Source organism: Triturus cristatus, chromosome 2_1 (genome assembly GCF_964204655.1).
Source record: "Triturus cristatus chromosome 2_1, aTriCri1.1, whole genome shotgun sequence".
NCBI lineage: Eukaryota > Metazoa > Chordata > Amphibia > Caudata > Salamandridae > Triturus > Triturus cristatus.
In genome coordinates, this window is record NC_140581.1 from 783,678,516 (window position 1) to 783,694,536 (window position 16,021).

Genomic DNA, 16,021 nt, shown 5'->3' on the forward strand with positions numbered 1-16,021 from the left:
GCCTTTTGGTGCTAAATCTGATTGAAATCAGCACATTCTCCCACTGATGACGTGTTATGTTATCAGTGTTTGTAGAGCACACTATCCTCAAGGACGGTATGCTGCCACTGTGCAGGAGTGAAAGTCTAACCTCCTGGGTGGAGTCCTTCAAAGAGCCAGGTCTTCAGCTTCTTGGGCAACTCAAAACACGAGGAGGAGGCACTGAGGTGTAGAGGGAGTTCATTCAACCTCCATTTCTGTTTCTGTGAATGTGAGGTATGTGTGAGAATAGGAGTATAGCTCAGCAGCTAGAAGGATGATGTAAGGTGATGCAGTTCTTGAGTTAGGCTGGGCCTTTGTTATGTAGTGCTTTGGATGGATGGATGAGGATTTGAACCAGGCATGCTTGTGTATCGGGAGCCAGTGAAACTCACTGAGGTGTGCTGGTATATGTGTTTTGAATGTTCGGATGAGAATGATTCTGGCTGCTACGTTTTGAATAGTTTACAGTCTTCTAGTGAGATGTTTGGTGATTACAGCATAGAGAATGTTTCTGTAGTCCAAGTTGCTGGTGAGGAGCACGTGGATGACAGTTTTTCTGGTTTTGCTCCAGAGCCACCTGAATTTCTGCCTAAAACATCTTCGGGCATGGAAGCAAACAGCTGATAGGGTATTTATCTGGGTGGACATGTCCAGCTTGTGGTTGATGATGATCCCTGGAATCCTGGGATGCAATCTTGGGGTGAGTGTAGGTCCTAGGATGGCAAGCTACCAGATGAAGTCCCATGGATAGGGGTTTTTTCCAGAGATCACCCCATTTGTATTGTCAGAGTTGAGTCACAGAAAGTTTGATGATTTCATCAAGGTGGCTACTTCCACCACGAAGGCGTTGAACTTGTTTCTCGTGTTGGAGGTTTTCCCAGGGAGGGGCAGTATGACTCGTTTTTCACCGACACAGGAGAGGATGTTGATGTTGTGGGTGTGAATTACCTTGGTCAGTGGGGTTATGTAAGCATTGAAGAGGGTTGGGATGAGGGATGAGCTGTGGGGTATTCTATAGATGAGTTTTCAGGTTCTGGAGGAGTGTGGAATCAGGTTGACTATCTGAGTTCTTTACGTCAGAAAACAGCAGATTAATCGCAGGGCAGGTCCTTGAATGCCACTCTTGAGTAGTAGTCTGGTGGTGTGAGATTCAATGCCAAATGCCACTGAGAGATCTAGTAGGATGAGGGCCATAGTTTTTTCTCTGTCTAGGATCCTACGGATGCTGTTTTAAAACAAAACATGAGAAAAAAGTATAATAATCTCCTGGCATACTTTTGAGATTCCCATGAATCAACAGTTCAAAGACTTTCTTATTGGCAAAGCATTAGATACGGTATTCACATAACAATATCATTAAGAACTATAGAATATAGTTGCCATCTCCTATTAACGATCTAGATCTATTGAGGAGTCACTTATTCATCTGACATGTTATCATAGTTGCAAACATGCATTCCATTATTTTATGACCTTCATCTTCCTCGAGTTGGTTGTTTATTAGCAAAACAGCACTTTCTTAAACTTACCTCTAATCAGTAAGAGACTATGTAAGTAAACGTTAAGAGGTGCTTCATGTACAGTTAATCCCAAGGGATCTCAATCTCTGTCATGGTTTACTTCTGTTGGGCATTCTAAAGCTGTTCTTCCCTTTGTAACTCAGAAATCAACATGGTCCAACGATCAGACACATTTGCTAGCTTGTTCAGGAGTATGAAGGTCAGTAGTGTGTATTTTATCTTTTAAAGACCAATAGTGGACACCACAACACCTGCCACTAAATACTTTGAACTGCCTAATGGACTTGATATTTGGGAGGAAAATGCAATCATGGAATTTTTGAGTGGATGTTGCAACATCACATGCAAAGAATGAAGATGTATGGCAATAAACTGAACGACACTAAAGAGACTGATATAATAGAACAGGGCATTTTTTTGAATATTTTTTTAGCTGTGGAAGAGTTGACATTCACATGAATTTTCCTCTTAGAGGCTTTACTTGATTATCTCAGAGGAAATAATCCAGCTAATATGACTCCTCAAACAGGCAAAAGGGAGAAGTCAATAAAAAGGGGTTTTAAGGTAGGTGGTGTGAGAAAAGGGGAAGAAAAAGGAGATCTAGGAAAGTTTTTGTTCTTGCAAGATGGCATCATAAAAAGCAATAACAACTTGAAAAATGAAGACCAGGAAAAGAATCACAATCACAGTTTCTTGTCCTGAATGCATAGAAACATTTTAGGATGAGGCTTAGGCTGCTGGTAATATTCTTGAGGAAAATTGCGACTCAAATATCACCAGAAGTCAAAAGCTGCTGGAGGAGAACAAAAGGACTGAGCTCCCTCAATCTCATTGAAGATTTATAGCTGGGAGTATTCTGATCAAGACTGGGGAACGTTAATAGGACTCTGAGTGTCAGAGTAGGAAAGGGCCATCAGTGCCGACTTCCGGTCTGGTAGCAGGAACAGAAGTGGAAGGGAGGGAGTACAGGGAAACCATAGTGCTGAGACAGACTGTCTCAGAAGTATAGAGCAATTGGATCAGTGAGTGACCAACAACAATACAACCGTGCATCTGATGGAATGCCAAACTGTCCTTGTTCAGACCTGCACAATTGTCAACTGGTAATAATCATAGTTCTTAATATGGTGACTCACAGTATAGTGCATTTCAGCTCAGCAGCTTGTTTCCATTTCACAGTGATTAAAGGCTCAAGCGTGGATTACAGCAGAGGCTAATGTTTGTATCCTGTGACCTTTCCGTTCTTTGCAAATTATGAGCCTGATTCATAAAGCCATTTTTTTAAAACACAGTCTCAAATCTACCCTCAGAGCTTGGGAGTACTCCTGCAATCTATGACAATTGTAGATTTCCTATACTGTATTTACTCTTTTGTAGCTAGGAAGACTCTCTCTACATGGCGGCTAATCCGGTTGACAAAGTATGGCAGAAATCTTCATTATACATTTAATATTATTTTCTTTACAGGGAAAATATAAACGGTGCGGAGAAACTCCTTTATCAGTACTCCTGTGAAATGTGGGTGTGTTCTCTTTCCTTTCCCGCACTAGAACCACGGGGCATGATTATAATGAGTGGGAGCAGAAAATCTTACAAAAATAATAGATTCACTATCCACCACTTTTTACAGCATATTTCCCTCCTTTTGAGATTCACATTTGAGATTACCCCCCTGGGGTAAATTCCTCTGCCATTCAAGGTACGGATACAGATTAGTGGCACCGCTTTAGCTAAAGTGTGGTGGGGATTCCACCAAACATGGTAGTGGATTAGTGCCTGATCTATGGTGACAAAGCTACCTCCTGTCTAGGGGAGTTAGTTCTGGGAAGGTCTGTCTCACAATGTAAGAAAGGAAGTCAGTCAGATGCCCATCAGGGATCACCATCTTGGAAGAAGTTTTTTAATTCATTTGTGAGCTGACCAATGTTTTAACAATAGCAAAAGGATGGCAGAATCTACAGATATCTCCTGTCACTCCTAACATTTATTTCTTTAAAAGGTTTAAGGGAGATTGTTAAAAGGAATAGGCAGAAATGACCCCCTCACATAATTTACATAAGAGTCATTCATTAGCACAGAAGACTCATGTTAGTATCACTGCAGGTGACCATGAAAGCATATCTAGTTAAATGTCTAGATGTTCAGAGGAGCTATCGTCAACCTATCCCTGGACCATCAGTGTAACAATTATACACCTGAGGCACAGGAGAGACTCTACCAGTACAAAAACTGAACGGCTGCGCAAGACAGATATGGTGATTTTCTACGTTTTTCATTTTTAAAATTTTGTTTTACCTTGCTCTACTCTCCTCGACTAGAGTGTGAAGGGAAGATAACAATAGAAAGTGCATCAATGCAAGTGCAGGCAATTTGTGAGTGAGGTACGATAGGATGAGGTGTGTCATTCGTATTAGCAGAGGGTACTTAAATCTGGATTGGAAGAGTGAGAAGGAAGGGCTATGCTTATATCGGTTGGAGTGGGTTTCAGATTTTAGGGGTTTCATTGTGGAGGTTTTCTTGAACTTGGGAGGTTGTGTTGTCATGCTGCTTTTCCTCGGGAAACATCGTTAACATCGCATTCAGTACAACGCGATGCTGTTACAACGCAGTCGTAACAACGAACGCGATGTAACCACGCGATGCCATTACAACGCAAGTCTTTACATCGACTTGCGCTAGATGGCGTGCTAACATTACAAATAGTGTAGTTTACTATCCCAACACCTTCCCTACTGTTACGTGGACTGGAGTTGGAATAGTAAATTACGCTTTTCTAATGTTAGCACGCCATCTAGCGCAAGTCGATGTAAAGACTTGCGTTGTAATGGCATAGCGTAGTAACATCGCAGTCGTTGTAACGACCGCGATGTAACTGCACGCGTTGTAATGACTCGCGTTGTTACGTCATACATCCCTTTTCCTCTCAGGTTCTTGTTTTCTCCAGGTGGTATCAGTTTATCATATCCTTGTGTTTGCTTTGTTATCAGTTTAGAAGCCAGACATGCTTGGGCAGGCAACTAGAGAGCCTTATAAGTGATGCAGGAAGTCTTGCATTCACATCGAACTTCGGGGTGTAGCCAGTTTAGTGTTTTCAGAATAGGTAACATGTAGATTAATTTCTTTTTTCCAGCATCAAGGCAGGCTGCAAAGTGACATACCACTTTGAGTGAAGCAAATCACTTCTTAGAAAGATAAGTAACCAAAGGCATTACTGTATTCTGTTCTTGAGATGACCGTGGCTGAGAATAATCTTATTATGTCATCTCGGAAGGAAAGGTCAAAGAGGTTTGACGTTTGTTATGATTGGGAGTTGGTAGCAGGTGCTTTAATATGAGGTTCCAATCTCAAGCGTGCATCAAGAATGACGTGTTTATGGCAAATACATTGTATTCTAAACTTACTTATTTTTTTTTTTGGTCAAGCAGTCCACAAGAGCGTCAGTGTTTTCCAGTTGAATCCCTCTTGTATGTTCGCCCCTGTGTTGCTCACTCTCGCCCGTGCGCTTCTCTCCAACCCCTCTGTGATGTGCAAGAACGTGTGCTTTTCTCCATGTGTTGCTTTCCCACACATGTCCGTCTCCCCCCAGTCCCATGCTGCTCCATCTCTCCACTGTTTGCTTTTCTCCCACTGTGCTCCACGAAGCTCTCTCCCTTTGTCATTTGCTTCCCCCACCCACACCCTCTGCATTGCTTCTTCCCCTCCCATGTCCTTTGTGTTGCTTCCCCCACCTGCACCCTCTCTGTTGCTTCTGCCCCTGCCCCCCTCCCACCCAACCAGTCATGCGCCTGCCTCTTTGTTGTTTCCTACACATGCTTTAAAAAAAACGCTTTGATATATGTTTTCCTTTTTAAATACTGATCCAACTTGGATTGGTAAACAGAAAGAAAAAAAAGCACCTGTGTCATTTTGTAGGTACACGCATGCATGGTGCGTGAGCCTATAAAACGGTGCAGTCAGCCACACAATAGACTTTTTTTTTTATTCCTCTTTATCCATTTTGCACAGGGTCAGGAATGCTGTACAGCATCACTTAAACCACTGGCAAAGCCAGTAGGTCCCATAGGTGAGAGCAACTGCTTTTGTCAATGCTTGTTTTAGTAGACGACCAGCCAAACCCTCATGCACAGTGAAGGAAGTGCCCACCACTCCCCCACCCTCGTCAGAGTCCTGGGGGTGGGTACAGGGGATTAAAATAAAACGATAATAAAACTGATTTAAGACCTGTTTAGTATTGTTTTATTTGCTCGTGGAGTGCCGTAACTGCACCATACATTTGTGAGAACTGTGCTTTGATGGATCAAGGCAGAGTCATGATCTTTGTTGAGTCGGTGGGGTGTGACAATCCATGTTAAGGTCCTGCCCTGAATCTCTGTGTCATTTACTGTTTGGAATAGTAGTTGAGGGCTCAGAATTAAAATCTGCTGAGATGTCACGATAAGTGCAGCAACCCGATTTGAGTTAGTTTCCACATTTCCACAGTGCACAATCACCCGTAAGGGTCTCTAGGCGCTTGGGGCCGTCAGGGAAGATTAAGCAAGCTATTGCCCAGAGTCACATGGTGCTGGGCTAATCTGCCGCCGGCGCTGGGAATCGAACTGTGATCCCCAGATTCCAGAGTCAGTCGCCCTGGCCGCGGCGCCACACCTCTTCCCAAGTTTCGTTCTCAAGGGTATTCCAGATCGCAATTATTGCTGCTTCAGTGTCTCTTCTCGGAATAAAGATTTTCTGTCAAACAGAAAGATGGTTGTTTTGCTCAAAGAAACATGAGATCTGAGTGGACATTGCTTTTCAGTCTATCCATTTGATGCAGAACTGTATTTTCTTGGGCCCACATTAGAGTCATTGCTTTCTCAGGACTGACTTGGTGTTTTCAATTTCTGTCAAATTCACAAGTGGAATGTGATTTATTAATGCCAAGGAAGAAACTAGAAGAATGTTCCAACATATATTTAGGGTCAGGTGTCAGGAGGTGATTCAAAGATGCTAAATGTTTTAATTAACTCATTGGTTTCATTTATGAAAATCATTTTCAAAGAACATAGGATGCATACTATCATGGACAGAATTCAACGTGCTAGATTTTTTCATTTTAAAGTTTATCCATGCTAACTAACAAATGTGTATTTCATTGATCAAATTGTCATAAAAGAAATTAAGCATTAAAAGGTAAGGATTATGATGATTAGTGGATGTTGCAAAGGGGAACATATTTTTATTTAAACACCCACTGGATCTGATCTGATGAAACAGTAAACCATGCCCCATGTTAAGCCTACAGCACTTATGTAGGATAATGGTGTGACTCTTTCGAACTCCAGGTGCACACTTAGTGACAATAAGATTTGATTTACTCTCGGGGAGTGTGAAAGAGCCAGCATCCCACCTTCTGGTAACATTATTTTACTGTATTTGGTCATCCCACTGGTTTCTTATCTTGTGTTTTATGCAATAAAGCTCGATTCCTTCCTTAATATTCCTAGTGAGTAAACCAGCTACTGGCTGCCATGCAGAACAGAGACCATTCACAGACAAGAACCTGAGAAGGTCATTTTCAACGTGGTCTTTAAAAGCAATATGCAGCTGCTCACCAATTTGTTGAGCATCAATACCCCATCCTAGAAAGGAGCAATAGTGTCAGAGTGCACTGGTGGCACTGTCCTATTGCTGATGGCAATGAGCTCTATCCTATCACCTGTGGCAATAAAATATGGCTGCCTGAAGATTGTGTGCTACCTGCTGACACAGTACCCAGCGCCTGTGGAACTAGCAGCGCCATCAGCTTTGATGGGAGGCCACCAAGGGCACCGCACATGCAATAATTGCAGGCACTGCTGGAGCAAGGGGTCTCGGTCATCTCCATCCTGCCGCTGGCTGGCTGCATCTATGAGCACCTGTACATTGTCAGGCCCCCAGCACTTTCCTCTACATCATATTCCATAGCCAGGCTGCAAAGCTTCCCCAGTCTCTATGGCAATGCACTGCTGACCAGTAGGCATCTGGGAAAAGCTGTCACCAGATGCAACTCTAGCCCACATGTTGCCAACACGGATGTAGCGTAGGATGTGGTGTGCACTGCAACTTCAGGCAGGAGATCAGATCCCTTCACCCGGGAGGCAACTCAGTCAGTGGTTGAGGGATGACTGCTAGTGCTCACATATCTGCCCTGGGGGTGGGGACACTGCAAGCCTTGGACGAGCAGCTTGAGGCGGTATCAGGCAGTGAAAGCACCTACATCCACAGCTAAAAGCATCACATACAACCCTCACAATGACCCACCTATAACCCACTAGTCACATTTTCTCTCATAGTGACATCCCCATTTTACCCCTAGGCCCTCCTTGTCGATTAAGCAAGGCCCTGAACCATTAACTGCTAAAACAGCACTTTGTGCAGTTACAGACAGAGGTCAAGTTAAGTAAATAAACACTTATATCAAGGTACTCCATCTCAAGTACAGTTCATCCAGTCTGGCATTGTCTGAGCATTTTGACGCTAATAGGTTTGTTATCCATTAAGGTGATGACGAAAATGACTACATTGCAAAGACTGAAACAAGAGAGGACAAGATACTTTCACCTCGGTTGGGGCAACCTGAGAACGTTGTCTTAACACTATTCAGTCATCATAGGCGGCAAAGCTGCCAGTATGAAAATGTTCATGTCATTAGGTCCAGCTTTACAAATACAGTTGTGCATTAAAGATGGAATAATATGTTTTGTGTAACAGCAGAAATCTGGTCAATTCTATTTAAATGTATCCGTCTGAACCTTTAAATAAGGATCAAGTCAGAGCCATGCCTCAACCACCTGGTACCACGTGCCACACTGTATTGTTTCCGCCTTGCTGCACTAACCTATGTATTTCAAGTTTCTTAATGTGTTATAGCTGTTCACTCGCTTTCTGTCTAATATATGTTAGAAAGCCATAGCAACCAGTTGCCACTATTGATGGGTACAGCAAGGGCCGAGGGGATACCAACCTAACAAGAGGCAGTACTTAGACTGCTGCTTGAAGGAGCAGACAGCACACGTTGTTTGTGTTGCAACAACTGCTCCCACACGCATGCGTGCTCTACCTGCTGTCAGGACTGGTTTCCACTTTCCTGCTAAGATGTGGGACGTGAATAGATCTATTCAGCTTTAAACATGGTGTTTGCACAAGATAATTTATGCCCAAAGCTTTGAAGAATTAGCAAGGGCAAACAAAGATACTGTATTGAAGTGTACATCCTCACAACCACTTACATATTAAAGATGGTCTTGGAGGGAAGGAATTATACTGTCTGGACAGGAGCACAACAGCAGGGAAACACAAAACAGGGGTTAACAGCATTGTGTTTTTTATAACTCATTGGATGTTTGCAGTTTATGTGGCTCAAGTTGCTATGCTTTGAAATGTAAAGAACCACATACATTGACTCGGTTATTCGGCTTGCTTGACAGACACATCTGGTTGTACTCAGTTTGCGATTATGCTAATTTGTTTTTAGGTATAGCTAAATACTAGTGAGCTATTGGGCAAACCCAAACATGCAGTTAGGCTTAGTGACCGGTGACATAAACCTGTATATGCACTAAGAATTACTGAGCAGTGGGGCAAATACAAACATTTATAATATTGCAACAGTATTTGTTGGCCTACTGTGAGCATGTTTGGCACAATTACACACTGACAAGCTTACTGCTAGAAATAGCATACTGGGGCTAATTATTGGCATATTGTGGGCACCCTTGGCACCACGGTGCCCACGTCTGGTGTAATGCATACACTTGCATAATCGTGGTAATTCTTTATATATTGTGGGCAATCGAGACCTGATGAATGGCTTCTAAAGGCATAAAATTTTTATTTTTTGTGCCATTTTTAACAATATCTGTACTGTTGTCTGACGTCTCAGCTAGTATAATTTGAATAGCCTATCTCTATATATCCATTCACTCTTTTGCCCATTGATCTAGGCACGCACTCACTTATTCAACCATGAATCTATATTCTCATTCTTCAATATATCCGTCCATGCATTTCCTCATCTATCCAACAGTCGGCTCATTATAACATTCTCCACTCACCCAGCCCACACAACCACAGACAGAGTAACGAATGAGGAAGCACTTGCACTGACAATATAGCAAGACATCTTGGCTTTGTCAATGCTTGTTTATAATGAGGGAACCCAATGTAAACCTGCTCATACTTCTTTCAGTTATTTATAATGCTGTCTTGCATTACTTCCCTTTTGACAGGACTCATACCACTTGTTCTTAGTGTTTAGTCAGTGCTCAATATAGCTTTTTCCCATGATTCTAACAGTAATGCAATGAAAAATATCGACATCCTTCACATCGGGATTTTCCGAATAGGCAATGTTTTCTGTGAAAAATTCACACGGTCAATTCTTTTGGTGTATATTTTTTTTGCTTTTTCAATTGTCTGCAGCCTGTATTTACAAAAAGTGTACTAAATGATAGATTTAGATTTAAACAGGAGTTCTTTGTAACTTTAGCAATATTCAATTTATAGGTTATGCGAAACTTAAACACAGGAGTTTGGGTGTCACTGGATTCACAGGATTCTTAAGGGCACGCTACCACCACTAGGCATGAGTCAATATTTTCGCTGTTTTGCCAGCAAGGGTGTGTGAACTCCCTGATTACTTTACCTCTCAATGTTTATCCTTGTTCTGGGACACTGGAAGATTTGTCACAAGCTGTAGGGTAATTTTAAAAGGCTATGACAATCTCAGTAAACAATTTTCATTTGTGAAAAGTGTCAGAAATAAACGCAGGCAGTAGTTAAACCTGTCCCTGCTTTCAGACGGATACACAGAGATATATTTGTTGAAGATACACTGCACAGCACTGGCTAGTCTAGTCTAGTCATGGAGAGCCAGAGAATAATGAAACTCAGAATCAAATTACTCTGAAATACTTTATTGTTTTAAGTTAATAAAAACCATCACAATATTGCCATATGCACAAAAAAATGGGAAGCACATAAAATCTTGATGTGATGTAGTACATAATTACTAATGGTTCATAAAATTATAAGCTCCACATTGTCCGACAAATCCAAGTTTATTGCTAGAACTAGAACCATCGGTCTTCATGTTGATTATTGTATTATAACAGAGCTGATGGTGAATAAATGAATCATCAAATGGCCATATTATGCTTAAGGGTACCACCATAAGATCAACAAGAGTCATATCACATTGTAAGATTACTCCGTGAAATAGTGACAAATTTAATCAGATTACTGTTGGTCTGAGGTTCAGAGGGATTAAGTGCCGTAGAATTAATAACATATAGACCACTACGAGGTGTAATCGTCTATAAAGTGCCACGGTGCTAATGAACCCATAAATCATTTCAGCCTGAAAGTGGAATTAATTCAAGTACCCCTGGTAAATACATTATTTCCAATAATAAAATATTTCATTTAAATAATTTTTCATACAAAATATTCGGAATCCTTTTGAGTTTATCAGGAACGCTACATTGTGGTTGCGGCTTCATTGCTTTATTTGCACCAGTGATAAAAAAATACAGTCAAGTGCATATGATAAATTTAGGCCCCATTACGAATATGTATATTTTGGTGCATGGCACTGGAGGACCAGAATCTCCGATTACTATAAGTATCAAGGCAAAAAAATCTGACAATTGCAAGTTTTGTCCATGGACTGGTAAATTACCTAATAAACCTGATAAAGCCAGGTTATTTTCCAGTGGTTTTTCCCCAATTCATTGGCAAGTCAGCTGACATTTTTTGCCTCCAGAGAGCAGGCAGGACACCTCAGCAGAATGGCTGGTGGAGGTATAGGTGGGGGTTGGGATGGGATGGGGGGGCAGCTTCATGGCTAGCAGAAGAGTATTGAATTAGGTCCCAGTGTTTCCCAGTGGCGCTGCAGGGCTGGGACGGGGCTTGGCTCTGCCGCTGTCAATGCAATGGTTTTACCGGCTACACATCTGCAACCAGGGAATCTGTGCCTACAGGCATCAGGCTACTGGTAATGCCTGGGGTGATATAACCACTGGAGTCAACTCATGGGTAGGATTTCACCACTATTAATGATGGCATAATAGCAAAAAGAGATTCTGGCAGCCGAGAAGGCACAGGCATTGCCTCTGACCACATGCTGCAACAACCCACCAACCTTCTATGTTGGCTCTTTTCCACTAAAAGTGCTCCAGACAACGTAGTGAGTTTTTTTTGGGGGGGGGGGGGAAACATGCAATTGATTTGCATTTTTTCTTCTTAAAAAAACCCCAATTAGGCAGCCGATCAGAGCCCAATTTCCTGCCACTCTAGGATTATTCTTCCAGCAGAAAAATAAGCCTAGACAGTGGAATCCTATAAGAGAATAGCACCTGACCTGCTATCCCTAGTTATTATACATCTACTGGGAAATACCCAAGGCTCTGTGTGCACTAACCGTGTTATGACTGCCAGGTACGTTCCACAGGAGCGTCAGGAACCTGAAGAAGAGTCCTCAATCTTTCCCTATGTTCTTCCGACTCTATCAGACTCTAGAGTAACGGATGACACGTCAGGGGAAAACAGGGAAACAAAACAAGGCTAGGCGGGAAGAAAAGCAGGTTGTGTAGATGGACCACTTCAGGGATAATGGCGGGAATTGCCCAGCTGCAAAATAAAAGATGATATTATACTTTGTCTTATCTTGCAACCCCAATGTCAGAACAACCCCCCTCTATGGCACCTACCACGGCTAGGGATCACACTAGTAGTATAGGAGGGTGATGGATTTGTCTCAAACGCTCCCCTACAATAGAAAACTGTGAGTTAGGTAAGTAATGTAAGTATGTAACACAACAAAACACTTAGAAAACAAAAGGCTCACCCCATAGGTATCCAGGAGAACTATGAATTATGCAGAATAGTATCCTCCCACTGTTTCGCAATACAGAGAGGCGCTTACTTGTTCCTCTAGGGGGGTAGGGAGTTCATCTGCCAAGGAATCCAATCAGGCGAATTATTTCTACATTCACTATAAACCGCAATATGTAAAATAAGGCAGCGCAATGCGCTGTTACCGTGATCCTGGTGTTATACGCCGTCACCTGAATGTAGAACAGTGGTCCACACCAGTCTCCCGCAAGTAAAGTAAGAAAAAAGGTCTGTAGTGTGAAGACGAGATAACCTCTCTCGACGACGGAATGCCAATACACAGCCAAGACACGGGATCTACTCTGGCCGTTTGGGGCAAAGCACCAGTACAGGGAACACTTGCAGGGGACACAGTACAGGCATCCACGGGCTCAACCCGCGGTAAAACTCTGGGAAAGAGACGGGCCAAATCAGGGAGAGTACTGGTACAGGAAATGCTGTAGGGTAACGTATACCAGTCCCACTAAGGAAACGAAGGGGCAGGAGGAAAAAGACAGCCGCTTAAATAAACACGGCAACGAACACACCAAACAGGGAACACCGCCGCCAAACACTCGTCAGTTACTAAAGTGACGACAACGGAAGCAGGAACTACCAAGGCGGAAGTCAGGCACAAACGACAGGGACGGAAATAGGGCTCGGAGCAAGAAAAGTAAGCAGCGTTTGCTTGCACCTACGTCCCTTAAATACTAAGAGCGGTTGGGGGCAGGACCGCGGGGCATGACAAACCGTGGCCGTAGTGCTCCGCTCCGCCTGCGGAGTGCGCGTAGTGTTGCCTACTTCGCGGTCCGCGAAGTAGGTGTAGTAGTCAGGCTACGCACACGCCACGGCGGAGCGGAGTTGCCCGCTACCCGCCTCCCTCCTGTCCTCTTTTAAATGCCCTTACAATCTTTAAAAGCGTTTTAAAAGTAATTAAAATGACTTACCTGAGCGCCCGCACATGCGCATTTGTGAGGAAGAAGTCGGCGATAAAGCAGGAAGAGGGAGCCCCGGGACGCCGCAGCTCAGGTAAGTCATTTTAATTACTTTTAAAACGCTTTTAAAGATTGTAAGGGCATTTAAAAGAGGACGAGAGGGAGGCAGGCGGCGCGTAGTGGGGCTACAAGGAGTGTGCGTAGATTTCCCCCCACTCCGTGATGCTCCGCGTAGCCCCACTACGCCCACTACGCCCAGGGTTAGTGTGCACACTGTTAGCGCACCCACTGTCACGGTGCAATCCAATACAGGAATATAACAATTTCTAACACAAGCAATGGTGCACCACTCAGAGATAAGCAAACACTCATCAAAATATCACATCCATGTCCAGAGATGTTTCTTTAAGGTCTTCGTTTATTCAAAAAGTTAAAAGCGATCAGACTGAACTGAACAGCCGACGCGTTTCATCCATACACATGGACTTCTTCAGGGCATCAATAAGGCATTCCTAAGATATGACGTCAATATATCCATGGTGGATAAGTCAGGAACGCTACTCGGCTGGAGACGTTTTTGGGCCTGACTTATCACGGTTGGAACTGGTAGTTGCCCTAAATACAGGGTCCATCTTATTCTGGTGTGACTGTTTGAATAAAATGATCTGGATTAACCTGCCTTGGTTAATCTCACCTGTGTGAAGCTTCCCTCACTTTCTTAATGATTAAAGTGGACGTGATTCAACATATTCCTTGCTGATTTTATCCACTTAAAGAAACATCCCTGGACACGGATCTGATATTTTGATGTGTGTTTGTTTATCTCTGAGTGGTGCACCTTTGCTTTTGTTAGAAATTATTCTTCCAGCACTTTGGGAGTAGTGCAAATCCTTCTTCCCACTAATAGCATTCAGTGCATGGCAGTCATGGGCCAGAAAATAAAGGACTAACATGTCAGAGCCTGAACTAAATAAGGTGGGACTTCCAACACCACACCAACTATAGGTATGACAGTAGTAGCACTCTCTGAGTATTGGCTGCTGCCAGCCCCTCTGACCTCTGTCACTTGGACTGGATGGAAATCCTGTGGGGTTTGGCAGCTGAGCTCCCTTCAAGACTGGTGCTATTTGCATCCTTACAGCCAACAGGGCCCGCTCAAGGGCTGCCTTTTTTTACTAGTTTTGGAACAGCTTAGCGGTGTCTCTTTGGGCTTGCTCCTGTTTTTTCCTGTTCTTTTCCTGTCTTTTCCTGTTTTTGCCTGTAGTAATGTAATATGTGGGCCTGTATTTCCCGCCAAGTTTTGTGTCAAATCTTACTACGCTGTTCAGCCCACTCTGTATATCGGTGGGCAGTCAGTTTTGGAGGATGTTGTAGAAGATTGCAACCTGGGGGCCCGTATCGGTCCACGGCTGTCCTGTCTCTTGACCCCATCACTCCCTCATTCTGTTTAGAAAGTCAGTCATGGTTTCCCGAGGTTTCATGCTCTCTGACGTTAATCCTCCTACGTCTAGGCAGTCAGAGAACATTTCCCTCAGGGCCATCTAGATCTGATGTCTGAATTCATTGAATGCAGCCCCCGTCATGATCAGTGTTGGTCGGTGTGACTGCCAGGATGCGGGCTCAGGAAAACACTGTGTTGGTCTGCTTTCCGATGAGACTGCTGAGCAGACTCTTGACATCGCCTATTGCTAGGTTTATTCCTGCAGTGTTTTTCAATGTAGCACTCCTATCTTCTCAGGCATTCCTGCATGCAGAGGAAGTCCGACCTGGGAGCTACCCCTGCGCGCCGGATGCAGTTTTCTAACCATGTACCTCAAAACTCCCTCCATGCACTTAGTCACTTATCATTTCTTTAACTTATATTTGTACTCATCTGTTTATCAACTATGTATTGACTTATGTGCCACAATTTGCTGGGGGGAACTGGGAGCCTTCTCTCTGGAGCAACCCAAAGCTTGGGCACGATTAACTACTAGTTACCATGTGATGGTAGCCTCTCCCATAGAACAAAAGGCAAGGAAGTGTCAGGATAAACTCTCTAGCTGCAAAGGGTACCTCTGCCTCTTTCCTTCACACCTACAACACTTCTCTGTCTGACCCACTGAAAAGGTTATTTGGAACGTTCTGGGGAGCTTTTTAATATATACATCTGCTTTATGGTCTCTCTCTTCAACCCTCAATCTTAGGTTCCACCAAAGTATGCCTGATACAAAATGGAATTGTCTTTGGCCACAGCCACATATATCGTTCAGGATCTACATGCATCCTCTACACACAAGTAGTGGGTGCATGCGCAGCATCCTAGCTGGTCATGGATTAGTGAATGACCTGGATGTAGGAAACTGGTAGAACAATTAGAAAACAAAGGAGAGGGTGCTCCCCCAAGCAGGCGACATGAAAAAAGTCCTGTCCTGCAACTATAATCTTGTTGCTACCATGACTGTCAGTCCTCTGCAGCTCAGTCTGATGGCACCAGTCACTCTTTTAAAAAGGAAGGTCCTCCTGACCACAGACAATGCTCTGGGCCTCATTCCATATCATGAAACAGCCTTTGCAAGCATACATAATCACTGTAGGGATCAAAAACACTATAGCTTTTTATGGGGAGTTCCAGATTTTCCAGATTTGCCACCTTTCCCAGAGAAAAATACTATCCAT